Below are 20610 nucleotides of genomic sequence, written 5' to 3'. Positions count from 1 at the left end.
GGAAACTCCCAGTAGTCCCAATGGCCAGTACATGCCTGCTGCCTTTCTTACTATGGACAGTATTCCTGCCTGCTGCATGGACGATCCTTTTGCTGCTGCTGACCAAATCCCTGCCTGCTACCTGGACCAATGATTTGGCTGTGCTGACAACACCTCTACCTGTACTGACCATGGACAGTATTCCTGCCTTCTGCCTGTTTTGCTGTCGCTGTCCATGTTCCTGGCTGCTGCCTTTACCCTTTGCTCAGCAGAATGTATTCTGGTTTGTAATTGGTATGTACAGTACATGCTATGTGTTAGAAATATGAAGGGCCATTGAGAGGTGAAAGATGGCGACATCACGGATGTTTTGCAGCACAGTGTTGTTGCTGTTTTGTAGCTGGGGGGCTCTGGGCTCCTTGGGGGACAGCTCTTCCTGCCACCATGTCTGTGAGGGCACCTACCCCCTGCACACCAACCCTGAGGAGGAGGAGCTCTTTGCCTATCATAGAGGATGTCGTCTTTTCTCTGTCAGTTTGCGGGGATTGGAGAAGACTTGAACAAGACTAAGCTGGAATGTGAATCAGCCTGTACAGATGCTTATCCCCAGTCCAATGAGCAGTATGCTTGTATCCTGGGCTGTAACAGCCAGATGCCTTTTGCAGTGAAACGTCAAGAAGAGCTCTCAGACATGGTGCCTCGTATACATTTCCTCTTCCCTCTGACTATGGTGAAAGCTTTCTGGAGTGACATGATGGATTCTGCTCAAAGTTTCATATCATCGTCGTGGACATTCTACATTCAAGCAGATACTGGGCGTATTCTGATAGAACAGTCTCAACCAGAAATTCAGCAAATGCCACCATTGTACTCAGAAAACCCATCTGCAAGAGGCAACTTGCTGGATACTGTTCAAAACCTAGCACCTGAAGACCGTGCAGGAGAGGGACCATGGAGCAGAAGAGGCGATTTCATGGAATTGGAAAGAGGAGCCAGCATTATGAAGTGTCTAGCTATGAATTCCAACTGGCTCCTCACAGCCACATTGATTCTTTCTTTTTGGTTCTGCTCTGGATTTGTTGTGCTACAGTAGCTACCACATCTGATCAGTATGTTCTTTGTGAGAAGCTGAGTATATATGGGGATCTTGAATATCTAAATGATGAGAAGCTATACAAGTACCCTCCTGCATCGTTGGTGGTCGTTCATGGCGCCCCACAGGAAAATGAAGAATCGGGCCCTTTGCCTACAAAGGTAGACTTGGCCCAGTCTGCCATATAACCAGCCATGCAGCCTTCAATTATCACTTCCTATGACCGTGTACAAGGGGTGGGCGCCCTGTAGCACTATGGATTTCTAGAGAAAATACAGACTTCAATAAACTCTCCATCAGATTAACAGCTTCCATGTGGTGTGTGGGATATGGGGATCTCTAATCTGAGTTGTATATTACCATCTAGGACTGGATCTAATTGCACAGCTAGTCTTTTGCGTAATCTTTTTGCTGCTGGGTGAATATTCTCCTGATTTTGCATCCTGGTCTCATTGACTGTAAACCTGTTATTATTCGAAAGTGTAATACAATGATGCATCATTCTGTATCTGCTTTGCAAGCCTCTCCTACGTGACACACAAGTCTGGATGAAACTGCCAATGTGTCCGTTTCACACAGTTAGGCCCCTTTCACACATGCTGATGGTATGTCCGTATTTCATCCATCCGTTTGCGGATGAAATATGGATATCCATTCATCCCTATGGGATAGCAGGTGTCTGCGGATGAGCATCCGCAGACACCCGATTTCATCCGCCTCTGCAACAGTCCGATTCTGCAGACGGAGGAAAATCCTATTTTTCTATCCGTCTGCAGAGCGGATCGGACGAACACGGACACACGGTCCGTGCTCGTCCGATCCCCATAGAGGAGAGCGGAGAGCTGACAGGGCGGTCCCCGCACAGCGTGCGGAGACCGCCCTGTCCGCAGCCAGCTCAGCGGGCACAACGGAGCGATCCCCGCTGAGCGAGCGGATCTTCACGGGGCAGATCATTACTGATCCGCCCCGTGTGAAAGAGGCCTAACTTTCACTGAGCACTTTGTGTTTGTTTACACGAGAACTTGTGAACTTTAACAAAGGAATCAGTGACCTGCAATAAGCTTGCTTGTATAATTGCTACCAGAAAGCAGCAGAGAATTACATTTTTCCTTGTTAATGAGTCGAAAAATGAGTCAGCCATTGAAGTGTACTATAAACGCAGTTTATTCTTAGAGGTAGGATACATTTTACTGTTTCAGCATAGCATAGGATCCTTGCATAAGGATTGATGAGCTTTGAATTGCACAGACACCTTCTATGGCATTTTAAGAAGTAAGTGTATGTATAGTCAAAACAACTATTTTTTTTTTATTTTTTTATTTTTTTATTAGTTTTGGATAGAGCAGGAAGGATTAGAACCTCTATAGTTTTTTTTTTACGGCTATCGCAAGCTCTGTGACACATTTCCTCTCACTTCCTTTTTACGTGGCGACCTGTCCTGGTATGTTCAGTAAAATGAAACTGCTTAATTCTCTTGTTTGTCTTGCTTAACCCTAATGCCGCATACACACGATCGGAATTCCGGCCAGAAAAAGACAGATGAGAGCTTTTCATCGGAAAATGCGACCGTGTGTATGCTCCATCGGAATTTAGCTGTCCGAATTTCCGCCAGCCAAAAATTGATAGCATGTTCTTAATTTTCCAGACGGAAAAACTTTCTATCGGTAATTCCAATCGTGTGCATGCAATTCCGACACGCCAAAAATAACACATGCTCAGATTCAACTACGAGACAGAAGCTATTGGCTACTGGCTATTGAACTTCCCTTTTCTAGTCCCGTCGTACGTGTTGTACGTCACCGCTAGGGATGAGCTTGATGTTCGAGTCGAACCTACGTTTGACTCGAACATCAGCTGTTCGCACGTTCGGTGAATACCGAACATTATGGGCCGTTCGCGCTAAATTCGTGTGGCGCTCGTGGCCCACAATGCACTGCGCCATCGCAGTGCATTGCTGGCTCATGATTGGCCAAGCATGCACTGTGACCCCGCATGCTTGGCCAATCACAACGCCGGCAGCGAGGAGAGCCATGATTGGCCATAGGCAGGATGCCTGTGGCCAATCATAGCTCAGGCTGTGTAGTACATGCCCCACACTATATAAGGCCACCAGCGCGGCGGCCTTGTGTAGTGTGTTGGCATCTGTAGGAGTTAGTGGGTGTTCTCTGTGTACCTTCAACACAGTATACACTGTTCGTTATCAGCCGATTTAGCGTTCTTACTCTTCTGTAATTGAGCTTTTAGCAATTTGCAGGAGTTTGTGGGTGTTGTCTGCATGCCCTGAGCGCAGTATACAACATGATATCCACCTATATAGCTAGCTATATTGCTCTTCTGTAATAGAGCTTGCAGTCAGTTGTAGGAGATTGTGCGTGTTGTCTGCGTGCCCTGACCGCAGTATACACCATTATATCCACCTATATAGCTAGCTATATTGCTCTTCTGTAATAGAGCTTGCAGTCAGTTGTAGGAGATTGTGCGTTTTGTCTGCGTGCCCTGACCGCACTATACACCATTATATCCACCTATATAGCTAGCTATATTGCTCTTCTGTAATAGAGCTAGCAGTCAGTTGTAGGAGATTGTGCGTGTTGTCTGCGTGCTCTGACCGCAGTATACACCATTATATCCACCTATATAGCTAGCTATATTGCTCTTCTGTAATAGAGCTTGCAGTCAGTTGTAGGAGATTGTGCGTGTTGTCTGCGTGCCCTGACCGCAGTATACACCATTATATCCACCTATATAGCTAGCTATATTGCTCTTCTGTAATAGAGCTTGCAGTCAGTTGTAGGAGATTGTGCGTGTTGTCTGCGTGCCCTGACCACACTATACACCATTATATCCACCTATATAGCTAGCTATATTGCTCTTCTGTAATAGAGCTTGCAGTCAGTTGTAGGAGATTGTGCGTGTTGTCTGCGTGCCCTGACCGCACTATACACCATTATATCCACCTATATAGCTAGCTATATTGCTCTTCTGTAATAGAGCTTGCAGTCAGCTGTAGGAGATTGTGCGTGTTGTCTGCGTGCCCTGACCGCACTATACACCATTATATACACCTATATAGCTAGCTATATTGCTCTTCTGTAATAGAGCTTGCAGTCAGTTGTAGGAGATTGTGCGTGTTGTCTGCGTGCCCTGACCGCACTATACACCATATTTTCCACCTATATAGCTTGCTATATTGCTCTTCTGTAATAGAGCTTGCAGTCAGTTGTAGGAGATTGTGGGTAATGTCTGTGTGCCCTGACTGCAGTATACACCATTATCCACCTATATAGCTCTTCTCTAATTGAGCCATCTGCCATCTGCAGAAGTTAGTTGGTGTTGTGTGCCTCCAGCACAGCACAGTATACACCAGTATCTACCCTTTGATTTCTGTTCTATAATAAAGGCATCTGCAGGAGTTAGTGGGTGTTGTGTGCCTCCAGCACAATATACACTACCCAATTGCTGGTTTTCCCATCTCCCTTCAAGCCATTACCATGTCTGGAAGTCCAACAAGGAGAGGCAGACAGGTGCGAGCCGATAAAAGAGGGCAAGCAGGCTCTGTGTCTAGAGACAACAGTGCTGGTCGTGGACGCGGTGCATCGTCATCATCAGCACGTGGCCATGGGACACGCTTGTCCTTCTTTTCAACAGCTGGACGTGTTGAGCCGCATAATGCCTAAAACTTGGTACAGTGGATGACCAAGCCCTCTTCATCCTCCTCCTCCTCTCTCACCCAGGCTCCAGGTACTAGCAAAGCAGCTGCCAACGCATCATCTTCCCTCGTCTCAATGTCATCATCAGTGACTCCTTCCCTAGACCCCTCCTGAGGAGTCCCCTGAACTCTTTGAGCACAGTGTTGGGTACATGCTCCAGGAGGATTCCAGTGTTTTGTAGGCTCTGATGATGATACTCAGCTAGAGGAAGGCAGTAGCGTGAGCACAGAGAGAGGGGATGCTCAAGAAGGACAGCAATCTGGCAGTCATGTTCCACAAGCTGCAGCATACTGCCATGTTTGCTCCAGCGATGAAGAGGGAGGGGATGATGAGGGCACTGACTCCACGTGGGTGCCTGGTAGGAGAGAGGAGGAGGAGGCACATGTCCAACGAGGCAGGATGCCCTCCGGGGGCCAGCTTAGGGGCAGCACACCGACTGAATCACACTGCAGAGCTCCGCCTGTGCAGGGCGCTGCCTCTGCACGTTATTCTAAAAGTTCTTTGGTGTGGGCCTTTTTGAGATGAGTGCATCAGATTGCACCACTGCTATTTGCAACATATGTCTCCAGCGTATCTCGCGTGGCCAAAACATCAGCCGCTTGGGCACCACATGCTTGACCAGACATATGTTGACCTGCCATGCAGCTCGTTGGCAAGCGTACCTCAAAGACCCACACCAAAGAACAAAGCAGACCTCTCCTTGCTCCTCATCAGCTGGGATCTCCAACCCCACTAGACCTTCAGTCCTCTCTGAAACCTGCTCTGAGAGGAATGAAGGTGTAGAATTAGGTGTGTCACAGCCAAGTGCTTCCGGGCACTCTGCTAGCAGTACACCCATGTCTGATTATAGCAGGCAAATTTCCCTGCCCCAGCTGCTGGACCGTCGAAAGAAGTTCACTCCCAGCCATCCACATGCCCAGCGGTTGAATGCTAGCTTGGCTAAATTGCTAGCACTTCAACTGCTGCCTTTTCAGTTGGTAGACTCGGCCCTCTTCCGTGAGTTTGTTCAATGTGCGGTTCTTCAGTGGCAGGTCCCCAAACGCCACTTTTTCTCACGGAAGGCGATTCTGGCTCTCTACCGGCATGTGAAAGGCAATGTCCTTGCCTCGCTGGACAGGGCGGTCAGTGGTAAGGTGCATATTACTGCTGACTCATGGTCCAGCAGACATGGACAGGGACGTTACCTGTCTTTCAAGGCCCATTGGGTCACTCTTCTGGCAGCTGGGAAGGATGCAGGACAAGGTACAGTAGAGTTGGAGGTTGTTCCGCCACCACGCCTCCAAAATGCTACTACTGGTTGTGACACACCTCTCTCCTCCACCCCCTCCTCTTCTTCTTCCTCCATGGCCTCTTCCAGTGCTCTGTCTTCAGAACCAGCGGTGCTCAGTAGGCGTTCAAGGGGCTACGCAAGTACGCAGGCAAAACGATGCCATGCCGTGCTTGCACTGGTTTGTTTGGGGGACAGGAGCCACACTGGGTCAGATATTTTGTCAGCTCTGCACGGGCAGGCCGAGAGGTGGTTGAGGCCACACCAGCTTTCCGTCGATCATTTAATGCCTGTGCTCGGCTGGCTGAGCTCCAAAAGGAGTTGAACCTGCCCAAGAACCGCCTTATATGTGACATGCCCACCAGGTTGGCCAAGCGTCAGTGGCTGCACACGCAGCAGAGGGCCATCAATGAGTACCTGTGCGACTACGGCTCAGCTCAGTTTTTTCTCACCACACCAATGGGGCATGATCAGGGATGCATCCACTGTCCTGTCACCGTTTGAGGAGGCCACAAGGATGGTGATCAGTGACAGTGCATGCATCAGTGACACTGTACCTCTTGCCCACCCGTTGGAGCATATGCTGCGTGGAATAATGGACAGGGCACTTGAGGCAGAACAGAGGCAGGAAGAGGAGGACTTCCTTGCCTCTCAAGGCCCCCTTTATCCAGACAGTGTTCCTGCTGTCCCACCCATCACACAGGAAGAGGACGAGGAGGAGGAGGAGGATGATTGTGTAAGCATGGAGGTGGAGGCTTGCACTCAGCATCAGCAGAAGCAGTCTTGTAGGGATGATTTACAGTCCCAAGAAACCCGTGGACTTGTACGTGGCTGGGAGGAGGTAGCTGCGGATCATGTTGTCCTTAGTGACCCAGAGGACTCCGGACCGAATGCCTCAGCTAACCATTACTGGCTGGCCACTCTCCTTGATTCACGGTACAAGGGTAAGGTTGCCGACCTTATCTTGCCATCACAGAGGGAGCAGAGGATGAGACATCTCCGGGAGGCCTTGCAGAAAGGTCTGTGCAACGTGTTCCCAGAGACTGGGAGGTTACAAACTCCTGATCCTTGACAACGTGTTGCTGAGGCATTGGTCAAAAGGAGCGGTGGAGAAGGTGGCCTTCTGACCGATGCGTTCAGACAATTTTTTAGTCCGCAGCCCCAAGGTATGATCGGTTTCAGCAACCATCGCCAGCGTCTGATTTACATGGTGCAGGAATACCTAGGGGCAAGGTCAGACTTGGACACCTTTCCCCACCGAAAATCCTCTGGCTTACTGAGTCTTGAGGATGGATCACTGGCCAGAGCTTGCACAGTATGCAATTGAGCTACTTGCCTGTCCTGCATCCAGCGTTCTTTCTGAACACACCTTCAGTGCTGCTGGTGGCTTTGTTACCGATCACAGGGTGCACCTGTCCACCGACTCGGTTGATCGACTGACCCTCATAAAGATGAATCAGTCTTGGATCACCCACAGCTACCAAGCACCTAAAGCTAGCTGATGTATCCGAATAATTTTTTTTGAAATATCACATCCCTTTAAGACTGCCTATGCTGAGTGACTGTCCTGTTATGTTGATTGTCTATCCTCTTCCTCCTCCGCTGATATGTTGGAAGAATATTTTTGGTTCTGGGTGATGCCACCAGCCCAATTTTTCAGCCCCTGTTTAACAGGGGCATTTAATTACAATTTTTGATGCAATGCTTTGCAGCAGGGCTCATTCCTGCACTCCAACTAGAGTATATGGGAGAGGTTGCAGTGTCGTGGCACCAGCACCAGTGCCTAAGGCCCAATTTTTCAGCCCCTGTTTCACAGGGGCGTTTAATTACAATTTTTGATGCAATGCTTTGCAGCAGGGCTCATTCCTGCACTACAACTAGAGTATATGGGAGAGGTTGCAGTGTCGTGGCACCAGCACCAGTGCCTAAGGCTCAATTTTTCAGCCCCTGTTTAACAGGGGCATGTAATTACAATTCTTGATATAATATTTCACAGCAGGGCCCATTCCTGTGCCCACCGAGAGTAACTGTGAGGACTTATAGTGTTGTGGCACCAGCACCACGCCACCAAAGGCCCAATTTTTCTACCACTGTTCAACAATGGCATTGTTAAGGTCCTGGTGTTGAAGCCCGACTTGTAGGAGGAGACCTCTCTTTCAACGCTGGTTCAGGAGCCGCTGGAATGGGAACAGCGGTCTCGAGAGCACAGTGGGTAGGAGTGCCTGCTGGATAGGGCCGCTGGAACTGATAGCAGAGCGGAGATTCCTCTGGAAGGCTGAGCGACTGGAGATAGCTGGAAGGCTGAGAGATGCGAATAGTAGCTTCAGAAGCCGAGGGCTGAACAGGCAGCAGGCTGGAGCAGGGTCAGACGGTCCGGGTCAGCAGGCAGGCAGACAGGTGAAATCAGTAGGCAAAAGAGGTGTCGGTAAAACTGGCAGAGGTAGGCAACGGAATCACAGGCAGGAGAAGTAGCGAGTGTTTAAGTGTTCAGTGGCGGCAAGTAGCGCACGCACACCACTCACGACCGCGCAAACGAGCGCGCGCACGAACGCTTGCACGAACGTGCACACTAACGCGTAAACGAACGCGAACGCGAACGCGTACGCGAACGCGCAGGAAACACGCGCCGACGCCTGTGTGCACGCAGCTGTGCCTGTCCATTGCTGGTAAGTTCCTGACATTGCCCCCTCCCAAGGGGCAGCCTCCGGATGCCCAACAAGTCCCTCTTTTCTGGATGGGCAGATAAGTATGCACGAATTAACCGCCTGGCATGGATATTGCTGTCAGGTTCCCAGGAATTGTTTTCCGGCCCAAACCCCTTCCATTTAATCAAAAACTGAATACGTCCCTGCCTTCTTCTGCAATCGAGGATGGCCTCCACCTCATACTCTTCGTTTCCATCCACTAAGATGGGCTCTGGAGGTCTAGTTCCTCTATCAGGAAAAGGGTCAGGGACGGCAGGTTTCAGCAGTGACACATGGAACACCGGGTGAATCCTAAGCGACTCGGGCAGGGTTAACTCATAGGAAACTTCATTGATCCTCCTCTTTACCGGGAATGGTCCCATAAATTTAGGTGCAAGTTTCCTGGAAGGACAAGCCATTTTAATGTTATTAGTAGAAAGCCATACCTGGTCGCCAGGTTGTAGGGTCAGTTCCCCTCTTCTTCTCCGGTCAAAGGCTCTCTTGCTGTCTGCCTGGGCTTTAGCCACTGCCTCCTGCAACACCCGGTTATTGTGGCTGAGGAAGTCCACTGTCTCCTGGACCGCTGGAACTGAGGTTTCTGAAAGAAAGTCAGGCAGAAAGGTTAAATGAAAGCCATAATTGGCGAAAAAAGGGGACTGACCGGTGGCCGAATGACAAGCATTGTTGTAGGCAAATTCTGCCAAAGGCAGCAGGGACACCCAATCATTCTGTACGAATGATGTGAAGCACCTAATGTACTGTTCAAGAGTCTGGTTGGTCCTTTCTGTCTGCCCGTTAGTTTGGGGATGATAGGCTGAGGACAGAGCCAGCTCAATTTTCAGGATCTCACACAGGGCCCTCCAGAAACGTGAGGTGAACTGCACTCCTCTGTCGGACACTATATTTGCTGGAATTCCATGTAACCTCACAATCTCCTTAATGAATACGCGGGCAGTCTCCACAGCAGATGGGGTCCCTTTTAGGGGTAAAAAATGGGCCATTTTGGACAGCCGGTCTACGACCACAAAGATAGTCGAGCACCCCTCAGAACATGGGAGCTCGACGATAAAGTCCATGCTAATCATTCTCCAGGGTCTATCGGGCACAGGTAAGGGTTTCAGCAGTCCCCAAGCCCGATTTCTTGGCGTCTTGTTCTGAATACAAACAGGACAGAAGCTGGATGCTTCTTTGATCACAGAGAGAAGGTCTGACTGTAAAAGTAAAAAATTTCCGGCAGGCAGGATGGTGTCAGGAACAGATGAGTCCTTTGGATTGTCATACATACGTGACAGCGCATCCGGTTTCACGTTCTTCGATCCGGGCCGGTACGTGATATGAAAGGAGAAACGTGAGAAGAACAGAGCCCAGCGGGCTTGTCGGGGTCTCAGTCGTCTGGCAGACCTTAGGTACTCTAAGTTCTTATGATCGGTATATATTAGTACCGGGTGAGCAGCACCCTCCAATAGATATCTCCACTCCTCCAAGGCAGCTTTGATAGCGAGCAATTCTCGGTCGCCCACGTCATAATTTCTCTCTGCGGAAGAGAGTTTCCTGGAGAAGAACCCCACATTGTGCATAAGGTCCTTGTTGCCTCGACGTTGGGAGATGACTGCTCCTACAGCCACTTCAGAAGCGTCTACTTCGAGGATGAAGGGTAGAGACGGGTCCGGATGACTGAGAATTGGGGCAGACGTGAAAAGTCGCTTCAGTTCTTCAAAGGCACTCTGGGCCTCCTGAGTCCAGCAGAAGCGAGAGTTTTGTTTGGTCAGTTGCGTGATGGGCGCAATTATAGCTGAAAAGCCTCTAATGAATTTCCTATAGAAGTTTGCGAAGCCGATGAAGCGTTCTACGCCCTTCTTATCCAGAGGCGCTGGCCAGTCTAGCACAGCAGACACTTTTTGGGGATCCATCTTGATGCCCGTTGGGGAGATCACTAGTCCCAAGAATCGGATGCTCTGTAACTCGAATTCGCATTTCTCAGCCTTTGCGTAGAGTCGATGTTGACGAAGACGGTTTAGGACCTTGCGGACATGTTCCCGATGCTGATCGAGAGAACTGGAAAATATTAAGATGTCGTCCAGGTAGACAATTACGAATACATCAAGAAAATCCCTGAATACGTCGTTAATTAGGTGTTGGAACGTGGCCGGGGCGTTGCAGAGCCCGAAGGGCATTACCAAGTATTCATAATGCCCGAATCGGGTCCGGAAGGCTGTCTTCCATTCATGCCCGGCCTGAATGCGAACTAGGTTATACGCTCCCCTTAGATCAAGCTTAGTGAATATTATAGCGGACCTCAGTCTCTGGAAGAGTTCGGGTATCAAAGGTAAGGGGTAGCGGTTCTTAACCGTAATCTTGTTTAACTCCCTATAGTCCACACACGGTCTGAGGGTCTGGTCTTTTTTAGTGACGAAAAAGATTCCGGCTCCTGCTGGGGAAGTTGAAGGGCGGATGAACCCCTTCTCTAGGTTCTCATCCAAGTAGGTCTTAAGTGCCCCCTGCTCCTTTTCTGATAGAGGAAAAATACGTCCGAAAGGAATCTCGGCCCCAGGGAGTAGTTCAATCGGACAATCATAGGGGCGGTGAGGAGGTAAAGTGTCTGCTCCCTTCTTACTGAACACATCAATAAATTCGTGGTAGTGCTTGGGTACAGTCTGAAGTAGATCTTGATCAGAGTCTACACATAAAAGGGTGGCAGAAGGCTTGGTGGAGTCTGTTAGGCAGTGCTTCAAACAATAGGAAGAAGGAAACGTGACTTCTCTAGTAGCCCAATTGATGTAGGGGTTATGGGCTTGGAGCCAGGGTATGCCCAGAATGATCGGAAACATTAGAGAGGAAATTACATCAAGGGTCAGGAATTCCTTATGCTGAGAGGAGATGATGGCAGGCAGAGGAAGAGTCTCTTGAATTACCTTCCCAGAACTGATGCTAGATCCATCAGCCAGAAAAACTGAAAGTCCGTGAGCCTTGTCTCGTAACGGGATGCCCTGTTGGCCCGCAAAGGTGGAATCAATAAAGCAGCTGCACGCCCCGGAGTCAATGATAGCGTTGACTGTCACCGTCCTTCCTTGGAGCTGTAGTAAAAGAGGAACAGCAAGGTGGGTTGAATTGGCAGACAATGCAGAGAGACTAGTAGAGGCAGAAGATAGACACTTACTTGTCTTGACAGGGCAGTTAAAGACATAGTGACCCGAACCACCACAGTAGAGGCAGAGATTCTGCTGCCGGCGACGTGCACGTTCTTCTGGAGGTAAAGCAGGCCGCATAAGACCCAATTGCATGGGCTCAGAGGTGTCAGGAGCCGAGCAGGGCGGAATAGAGCTGGGCGGAGGTAAGTAACGGGAAGCAGGCATTGGGGCTTTCGCTGTCATCCAAACTGGGCGGGCTTGCTGGGCGGAGCGCTCTGATCTTCGCTCCCGGAGACGGTCAATCTGGATTGCCAAGGAGATCAGGGCCTCCAGGGTTTCTGGTATGCCGACTCGAGCAAGTTCGTCCTTAAGCCCCTCGGATAGTCCCATGCGGAATTGATGCCTCAAAGCCGCATCATTCCATTCCGTGTCTGCGCTCCAGCGTCGAAAGTCCGTGACGTAATCCTCGGCCGGTCTACGGCCCTGCTGGAGCGCAAACAGGGCAGATTCAGCTGTGGCAGTCCTTTGGGGGTCCTCGTAAAGCTGGGCCATGGCCTCAAAAAAGGATTGCAGAGAGAAGGTCGAGACTGAATCTCCTTCAAGTAGACGGTGGGCCCAGGTCTGGGGTTCTCCTTGTAAGAGGGAGATTACAAATCCTACTTTAGTGACTTCCAGGGAGAAAGTCCGTGGTTGTAGGGCAAAGTAGAGCTGAAATCCCGAAGCCCGAAATTTGGTTCGATCCCCAGAGAACCTCTCTGGGATGGGCACCCTTGGTTCAGGTGGAAGCATGACAACGGATGGTGAGGCGGCAGGCTGTACTGGTGGGGGGGAAGGAGCAGAAGCCGCGTGACCCGTATCAGTAAGGTTCTGGACCTGTCCTTCAAGTCTGGCGTAGCCATCCTGCAGCGATTTTACGGCTTGGGTAAGGGCCGTCAGATGCGTGCAAATCTCCTTCATGGGAGAGGTCTCTCCTGCGGGCTCAGTCATGGCTGTTTCGTACTGTTAAGGTCCTGGTGTTGAAGCCCGACTTGTAGGAGGAGACCTCTCTTACAACGCTGGTTCAGGAGCCGCTGGAATGGGAACAGCGGTCTCGAGAGCACAGTGGGTAGGAGTGCCTGCTGGATAGGGCCGCTGGAACTGATAGCAGAGCGGAGATTCCTCTGGAAGGCTGAGCGACTGGAGATAGCTGGAAGGCTGAGAGATGCGAATAGTAGCTTCAGAAGCCGAGGGCTGAACAGGCAGCAGGCTGGAGCAGGGTCAGACGGTCCGGGTCAGCAGGCAGGCAGACAGGTGAAATCAGTAGGCAAAAGAGGTGTCGGTAAAACTGGCAGAGGTCGGCAACGGAATCACAGGCAGGAGAAGTAGCGAGGTCAGGCAGGCCGGGTCGGGTTTGGAGAAGGCAGAGAAGTCAAGCGAAGCCGGGTCGGTAACTGTAGCAGGTAATCAGGTTCAGGATCAGGTATTCAGGTACACAGGAGCTGAGACGAAACAGTGCCGCACCAGCGCACTTGGGGAGCATTTAAGTGTTCAGTGGCGGCAAGTAGCGCACGCACACCACTCACGACCGCGCAAACGAGCGCGCGCACGAACGCTTGCACGAACGTGCACACTAACGTGTAAACGAACGCGAACGCGTACGCGAACGCGCAGGAAACACGCGCCGACGCCTGTGTGCACGCAGCTGTGCCTGTCCATTGCTGGTAAGTTCCTGACAGGCATGTAATTACAATTCTTGATATAATCGCTCCAGCGCCCACCAAGAGTCACTTATAGGGCTTACAATGTTGTGACAACACCAACACCTTGTTCCTCCATTTCTGCAGAGCATATAGGGCAGGCCCCTACTTTCAAACATTCAACATACAAAGGTCTCCTACTTGCAAATGGAAGGAGACAACAGGAAGTGAGATGAAAAAAGACGGACGGCAAAACAAATTATACAGAGGTGATAACCCTTCCCTATGTTTTCCAAAAAGCTTAAAAATAGATTTTTTGACTGGTGCTACACTTTAAAAATGTACCAGTTCAAAATTACAAACAGATTCTACTTAACACAACAAACCTACATAGTCCCTGTCTTGTTTGCCCCGCCTGTATACTGCTGTTCTGAGTATATTGGGCCTGGGGGCCCCACGTCTTTCCTTTTTTTAATATGGGTATGGGGTTCCCCTTAATATCCGTAAAAGACCCAAAGGGGCTGGTAATGGGCAGGGGGGCTACTCATGCCATTTTTCAATGATTTTCATCCATATTGTCGGAACCAGATATTACATTAAAAACCCAAGCAGTTTTAAATGACTTTTTTTCCGTTAAATGTCATTTTGTGCAGGGACTGTTCTAAACACGGGAAACACGTGGCACTTCACAGGCATACTATAGACACCCCCCCCCCCCCCGGCACGATATTTAAAGGAATATTTCACTTTTTTTTCACTTTAATCATCATTAAAATTAGTGCTCCCGCCAAAATGGCCATTTTTAAAAACATTTTAGGCATTGACCCATGTCCCCTGGGGCAGGAGCCAGGTCCCCAAACTCTTTTTAGGACAGTATCTTTGCATATTAGCCATTAGAATTAGCACTTTTTATTTCGAACGTTCGAGTCCTATAGACTTCAATGGGGTTCTAAAGTTCGTACGAATTTGCGGTCCGTTCAAAAGTTTTGATGCGATCCGAACCGGGGGGTGTTCGACTCATCCCTAGTCACCTCATTATAAATTATCAGAATTTGATGTGACCGTGTGTAGGCAAGACAGCTTGAGCCGAATTCCATCTGAATTCCGTCGGGAAAACCATCAGAGCTTTTTTCGACGAGAATTCCGATCGTGTGTACGCGGCATAAGATTTATTGTGAAGATGAAGTGCTTACTGCCTACTCACTGAAGGCATTTACATTTCAAATGTTGCGGTTTCATATTTTCCCCTCTTCTCTGGTGAAGTTATTGTTGCCAGGCTTATAAAAGAGAAAAATCAATATAGCAGTAAAAAGTCAAAACCAACGTTCTAACCAAAGCTAATAATATAAAAATAAAAATACAAACTACGTTTGGTTTGACATACACTTTATTGGTGTTCTCCTGTTGCATGTAAAATACTCATGCACTGTTGGTAGGTAGGGGGACACCATGCAGAAGCAGAAGTGTGGGTTGCCTGCTTGACTCCTTTTTATTTTTCTAAAGGAGCAACCCTGCAAGACTTTTTCTTTTTTAAATCTCTGTATTTTATTACTGATTGGGGCTGCCATTTCTGCTTAAACTCGTTTTCTCAAAGTAGCTCAGGGCTTCCTACTCCTGGGTCCCATGCAGGGGAGGGAAGGTTCAGTGGAGCTCCCGGTATGGAACCTAGTCTTGATGAAAGATTGAGGTAGGGTCGTAGACTTTATTATAAATCCAATGTCTGCGGTGAGATTGGAACGTTTTAGCCACCTATATGGACCTTGGTCATTTTATTATGGCTAGGGCCCATGCGGGTGGCTGAGGCGTGTAAATCTTACTGTAGGAGTTTTTTTTATGTCTTGATGGATTTGTAGTGAAGTCTATGATTTTAATTCAAGCTGCTCCAGTGTTGGACCTCCTGTCTTTCATTGAGTCTATAAATGGCAAGTAAAGCGTGTGTCCAGGCATGGGCGTTTGATCCTCATCCTTTTTATGTGTGGGATAGGGGTTGTAGCATTGCAGTCTGCTTCTTTCCATGGAACCTAGTCTGGACCTTGTAAAGAACATGGGCAGTCAATTTCCATCTGCTCTCTCTGATTTGTGTATTTGTGGGGTTTTTTCCCTCTGAATTCTGGTGTGTTTCCACCTCAAAGCTCTCATGGCACGTTTTACTCTTTATTGTAGACACATTCTTGCAGTCCTACATATATGACCCTCTGCATTTCTCTAGCCAGATGTTGGTACAGCGTGGTCCATTTTTAAAATGTAGTGTTTTATAATGCCCATTGTAAAACAAAGCTGTTTGAGAGACTGCAATCTAAAATGTATCTTTCTGTTCTAACTTTAACCTGGTGAAGTGCTTGATGTAAAGGTCTTCTAGTATCTAGGAGAGTTTTGATATTCTTGAGAACATTGTGGATAACTGGTCTTGCTTATGTGTAGTACATAAATGTGGATTTTTTCATGTAACCAGCTAAACCTTTTTAGTCAGATCGGATGTCCTCAAGAAGCTCTCCATTGGTAGGGCTTTTTTGACCTTGTGGTTTTACACTGACTTGTGAAACACACATCCACTATGTTAACCATCTAAGCTTGCTGTAAGGCATTGGTGTTCTGTTCAACTCCACTCACAAAGGCCGTGGTTCATCTCCAATTTTAGGAATTCTGCAATCAACAGAAAATCATTTTACTGACCCAAAATCTGGCCTGTTTGCAGCCTCTTTGTAATGGAGTTGGACAGCTGAGCCATACGTTTTTCCTACTAGAGGACCAAGGTTAAGGATGAGCCGAACAGACCTAAACTTCATGTGAACTTTAGAACCCTATTAAAGTCTATGGGACTCGAACGTTCAAAATCTAAAGTGCTAATTTTAAAGGTTAATATTCAAGTTACTGTCCTAAAAAGTGTTTGGGGACCTGGGTGCTGCCCCAGGGGACATGGATCAATGCAAAAAAAGTTTTAAAAACAGCATTTTTTTCGGGAGCAGTGATTTTAATAATGATTAAAGTGAAACAGTAAAAATGTAATATTCCTTTAAATTTCGTACCTGGGGTATGCCTGTGAAGGGGCGCATGTTTCCCGTGCTTAGACCTGTCCCTGCACAAAGTGTAATTTCGCAAGGAAAAAAAGTCTTTTAAAATCACTTTCCATTGTCGGCTCCCGTAATACAGAGAATACTCAATGAGTGTTCTCTGTATTAGCCGACAATTCATTCATTGATAAAAAAAAAAAAAAAAAGCGTGGGGGTTCCCCTAAATTCAGTTACCAGGCCCTTCAGGTCTGGTATGGATATTAAGGGGAACCCCGTGTCAAATTTAAAAAAAAATTGACTTGGGGGTCCCCCTAAATATCCATACCAGACCCTTCAGGGTTGAGGGCATGTGGCCTGGTACGGTTCAGGGGGGGGGGGCGCTCTTTCGTCCCCCCTCTTTTCCTGTGGCCTGCCAGGTTGTGTGCTCGGGTAAAGGGTCTAGTATGGATTTTTAGGGGGACCCCCACGTCAAATGTTTTTTTAAATTTGATGCGGGGTTCCCCTTGATATCCATACCAGACCTTCAGGTCTGGTATGGATATTTAGGGGGACCCCCACGTAAAAAAAAATTAAAATTTGACACAGGGTTCCCCTTAATATCCATACCAGACCCGAAGGGCCTGGTAATTGAATTTAGGGGAACCCCCACGTATTTTTATTTTTATTTTTTATTTTTTTATCAATGAATGAATTGTCGGCTAATACAGAGAACATTCATTGAGTCTGTATTACGGGAGCCGACAATGGAAAGTGATTTTAAAAGACTTTTTTTCCTTGCGAGATGACACTTTGTGCAGGGACAGTTCTAAGCACGGGAAACATGCGCCCCTTCACAGGCATACTATAGACACCCCCCAGGTATGAAATTTAAAGGACTATTACACTTTTATTGTTTCACTTTAATCATTATTAAAATCACTGCTCTCGAAAAAAACTGCCATTTTTAAAACTTTTTTTTGCATTGATACATGTCGCCTGGGGCAGGACCCAGGTCCCCAAACACTTTTTAGGACAGTAACTTGCATATTAGCCTTTAAAATTAGCACTTTAGATTTCTCCCATAGACTTGTATAGTGTGTTCCGGCTTTTCGAATTTGCCGCGAACAGCCCAAATTGTTCACTGTTCGCTGAAGTGGAACATGAGTTTGACTCGAACTCGAAGCTCATCCCTAACCAAGGTATAAGATGTCCAGTGATGTAACATAAACTAATATGTTCTTAATGAAACTTAATGGATGAAAACTGATACCAACAGATTATAAAACAATTTGGTAATGAGGATCTAAATGTTTACAAGGGGTTTGAAGTGTAATTATACAGTTTTCCTGTAATAAATAATCACAAACTGTGAAAAAAAAAAAAAAGAAATATGAAGGGCTCTCAACAATGTGATAGGTTGGCAGAAATTTATGTGTGTAATTTATGCTCCTAGAACCCCTAGAGGTGTTACTTGCATGTTGGGCCTCTGTATGTGGCCAGGCTATGTAAAAGTCTCACATGTGGTATCGCCATACTCAGGAGGAGTAGCAGAATGTATTTTGAGGTGTCGTTTTTGCTATGTACATGTTGTGTGTTGAAAATATCTTACAAATGGACAACTTTGTGTAAAGAAAAAAAATGTGTTTTCATTTTTTATCCACATTTTCCAAAGACTTCTGTAAAAAAATTACGGTAACCGTAGCACAACCCAGAAACAATAGTGCACATTTTGCTTTTTTTATTCTACTTAAAACATACTAACACTGATACTAATTTAAAAAATAATCCTATCAAAAAAAAAAAAATACTTACCCTGACCTTGATCCAAACGCTAACCCTGGCACTGATCTAGGCATTTTTTGTATTTATTATTATTATTATATTTTTTTTTCCACACACTTTTTTTTCCTTGCAAGTAGAGAGAGAGATGTGATGTATCTCTCTCCTCCATTCACAGAGAGAAATTAAAGGGACGGGTTTCACAGTGACTGATCACTATGACAGCCAATCAGAGGCTATCACATCAATCAGGCAACCCAGAATCGGGCATTCCGGGTTCCCAACCATTAGTATGGGGCCTGGGACTCTCGGTGAGACCCCTGTCTCTGTGCTGGGAGTGTGCTGTGCGGCGCGTCCCCAGCACAAAGGGAGATATGCAAATAGGCGGCCCCACAGACAATAGCCCAGTCCAGTGGGGTTGTATATTTGGGTACCATGGGCAACAAGGGGTTCAACAAAGGTGGTGTCCTGTCTTCTCTATGCATTTTTTTTTCCATGTCTTTTTTGGGTGTATTTTTGTTGCTCTGCTTGAAATCCTAACAAAGCCTACAAATATATTGATCTGGTCACATGTGACTGTAGCTGCTTTCAAATGAAGTGCGTTCTTCATGTACATCTACAATCTTCTATTTTCCAGCATTCTTCCCCCTTGAGTATCATGGTAGTACATGAGTCAAAGGAAAATAAACAGTTTCCGTTTTGTTTTACAAGAAATCACTGTGCTGGGAGGAATCGGTGAGCGAAACTAGAACATGCTGGTCAAGTATTCAACTAATAAATGAGAGCAGTTTTAAAGCTGACCCCAGTAAACCTGAAAATTCCTCTATTATTGGAGCTTTTCCCCTGCTGCGTGGGTTAATTGGTCATTTAGGTCTAAGGGGCATAGAAAAGTAGATTTACCTACCTGATCCCCAGCGCTGGTAGACAGGTACCCGCAGTGTCTTCTCCCCCCATGCTCCATTGGTCTACAGTTCTGACGTCATCAAGACCTATGCAGTGTCTACAGCCCTCCACTGAACATGAGGATGACGAGGGACAATCCAGCGCCTTTTCATTGGGGAGGGCCGTCTTCCAATTGAGGAAAGGATCGGTTAGTTAAAAAATTTTTTTAAAGAGATTGTAAAGTGTTTTTTTTTTTTTTTAAATAACAAACATGTAATACTTACCTCCACTGTGCAGTTTGTTTTGCACAGAGTGGCCCCGAACCTGCTCTTCTGGGGTCCCTTGGCGGCTGTCTTGGCTTCCTCACGTGGTGAGAAGCACCTGCGGGCGCACTTCCGTGATACAGCCGGCAGCTATATCCGCTCGCTGTATCACACAGCCCCACCCCCAACGCTCCATATCAGTGGATGTGATTGACAGCAGCACAAGCCAATGGCTGCGCTGCTTTCTATCCATCCACTCCAGCCAATCAGCGGCCAGGCTGAACGGTGAAGAGGGTGGTGGGGGCGAGCGCAGGATTTTCGAGGGGTGAGGTAAGTAAAATGGGGGGGGGGGGCAGGCAGTGTCAGATGTTTTTTCACCTTACAACCCCTTTAAGGCTTATTTACACCGGAGTTGTTATGCCACTTCCTCACTGCCTGCCCTAAAAACCCTCACCATTGCACCGCAACCAAGAGCATTGCATGCAGATGTGACATGGCCCCTTTCAGCTAAATGAGTCACGTTGGACGGGTGGTACTGTTGACCAAATGCAAAGGGGAGGGGGGGGGGGGGTCATTTTTCATGCCAGAATACAAATCATCGCAACCATGGTATGTGTACACCCGTCTTCTGCCTTTCCAGCTTGAATGGCAGTGGTGGAGTTGAGAGGCGGTAAAAACATGGCTCAAAGATATGTTTTTTTTACTGTTCGCCATCTGCAAGTATAAACTAAGCCTTATACACCCTTAGATTAACTACCTCCCGCCCGCAGTATAGTACAATAATGGTGGGCTGGACCTCCTGTTACAGTCTCAACAACCAGTGAGGAGATCGTAGTTCCTAGGACATGGTGCAACCCTGGTCTCGTTCAAGAGCCGATGACGTGGCTCGTTTACCTATGTGATTGGCTGTGTCCAATCACAGCCAGTCACATGGAAATATGGAAGTGCAGTTTATTGTCTCTCCTCACCTCACACTGACAGAGCAGATCAGCGGCATCTCCTCGCAGGGAAGACTGTACAGATAATGAGGGCACTAATCCCCAGTGCAGCACCGGCAGTGTCCACAAGTGACACCAATCAGTGCCCATCAGTGACACCAATCAGTGCTGCCTTTCAGTGCCCATCAGTGCCTGCTCATCAGTGCCGCCTATCAATGCTC

General features: G+C 47.7%; 1 pseudogene; it reads left to right on the top strand.

The window, feature by feature from the left end:
- Nucleotides 1-320: 320 nt before the first annotated feature.
- Nucleotides 321-1314, top strand: LOC143930011 (transmembrane protein 59 pseudogene; annotated as a pseudogene).
- Nucleotides 1315-20610: the final 19296 nt, after the last annotated feature.

Source organism: Lithobates pipiens, unplaced genomic scaffold, assembly GCF_037356315.1.
Source record: "Lithobates pipiens isolate NorthernLeopardFrog02 unplaced genomic scaffold, aLitPip1_a1.2 Scaffold_25, whole genome shotgun sequence".
Lineage (NCBI taxonomy): Eukaryota > Metazoa > Chordata > Amphibia > Anura > Ranidae > Lithobates > Lithobates pipiens.
Note: the sequence above shows the minus strand (reverse complement) of the source record. Positions and strands in the feature narration are given on the sequence as shown.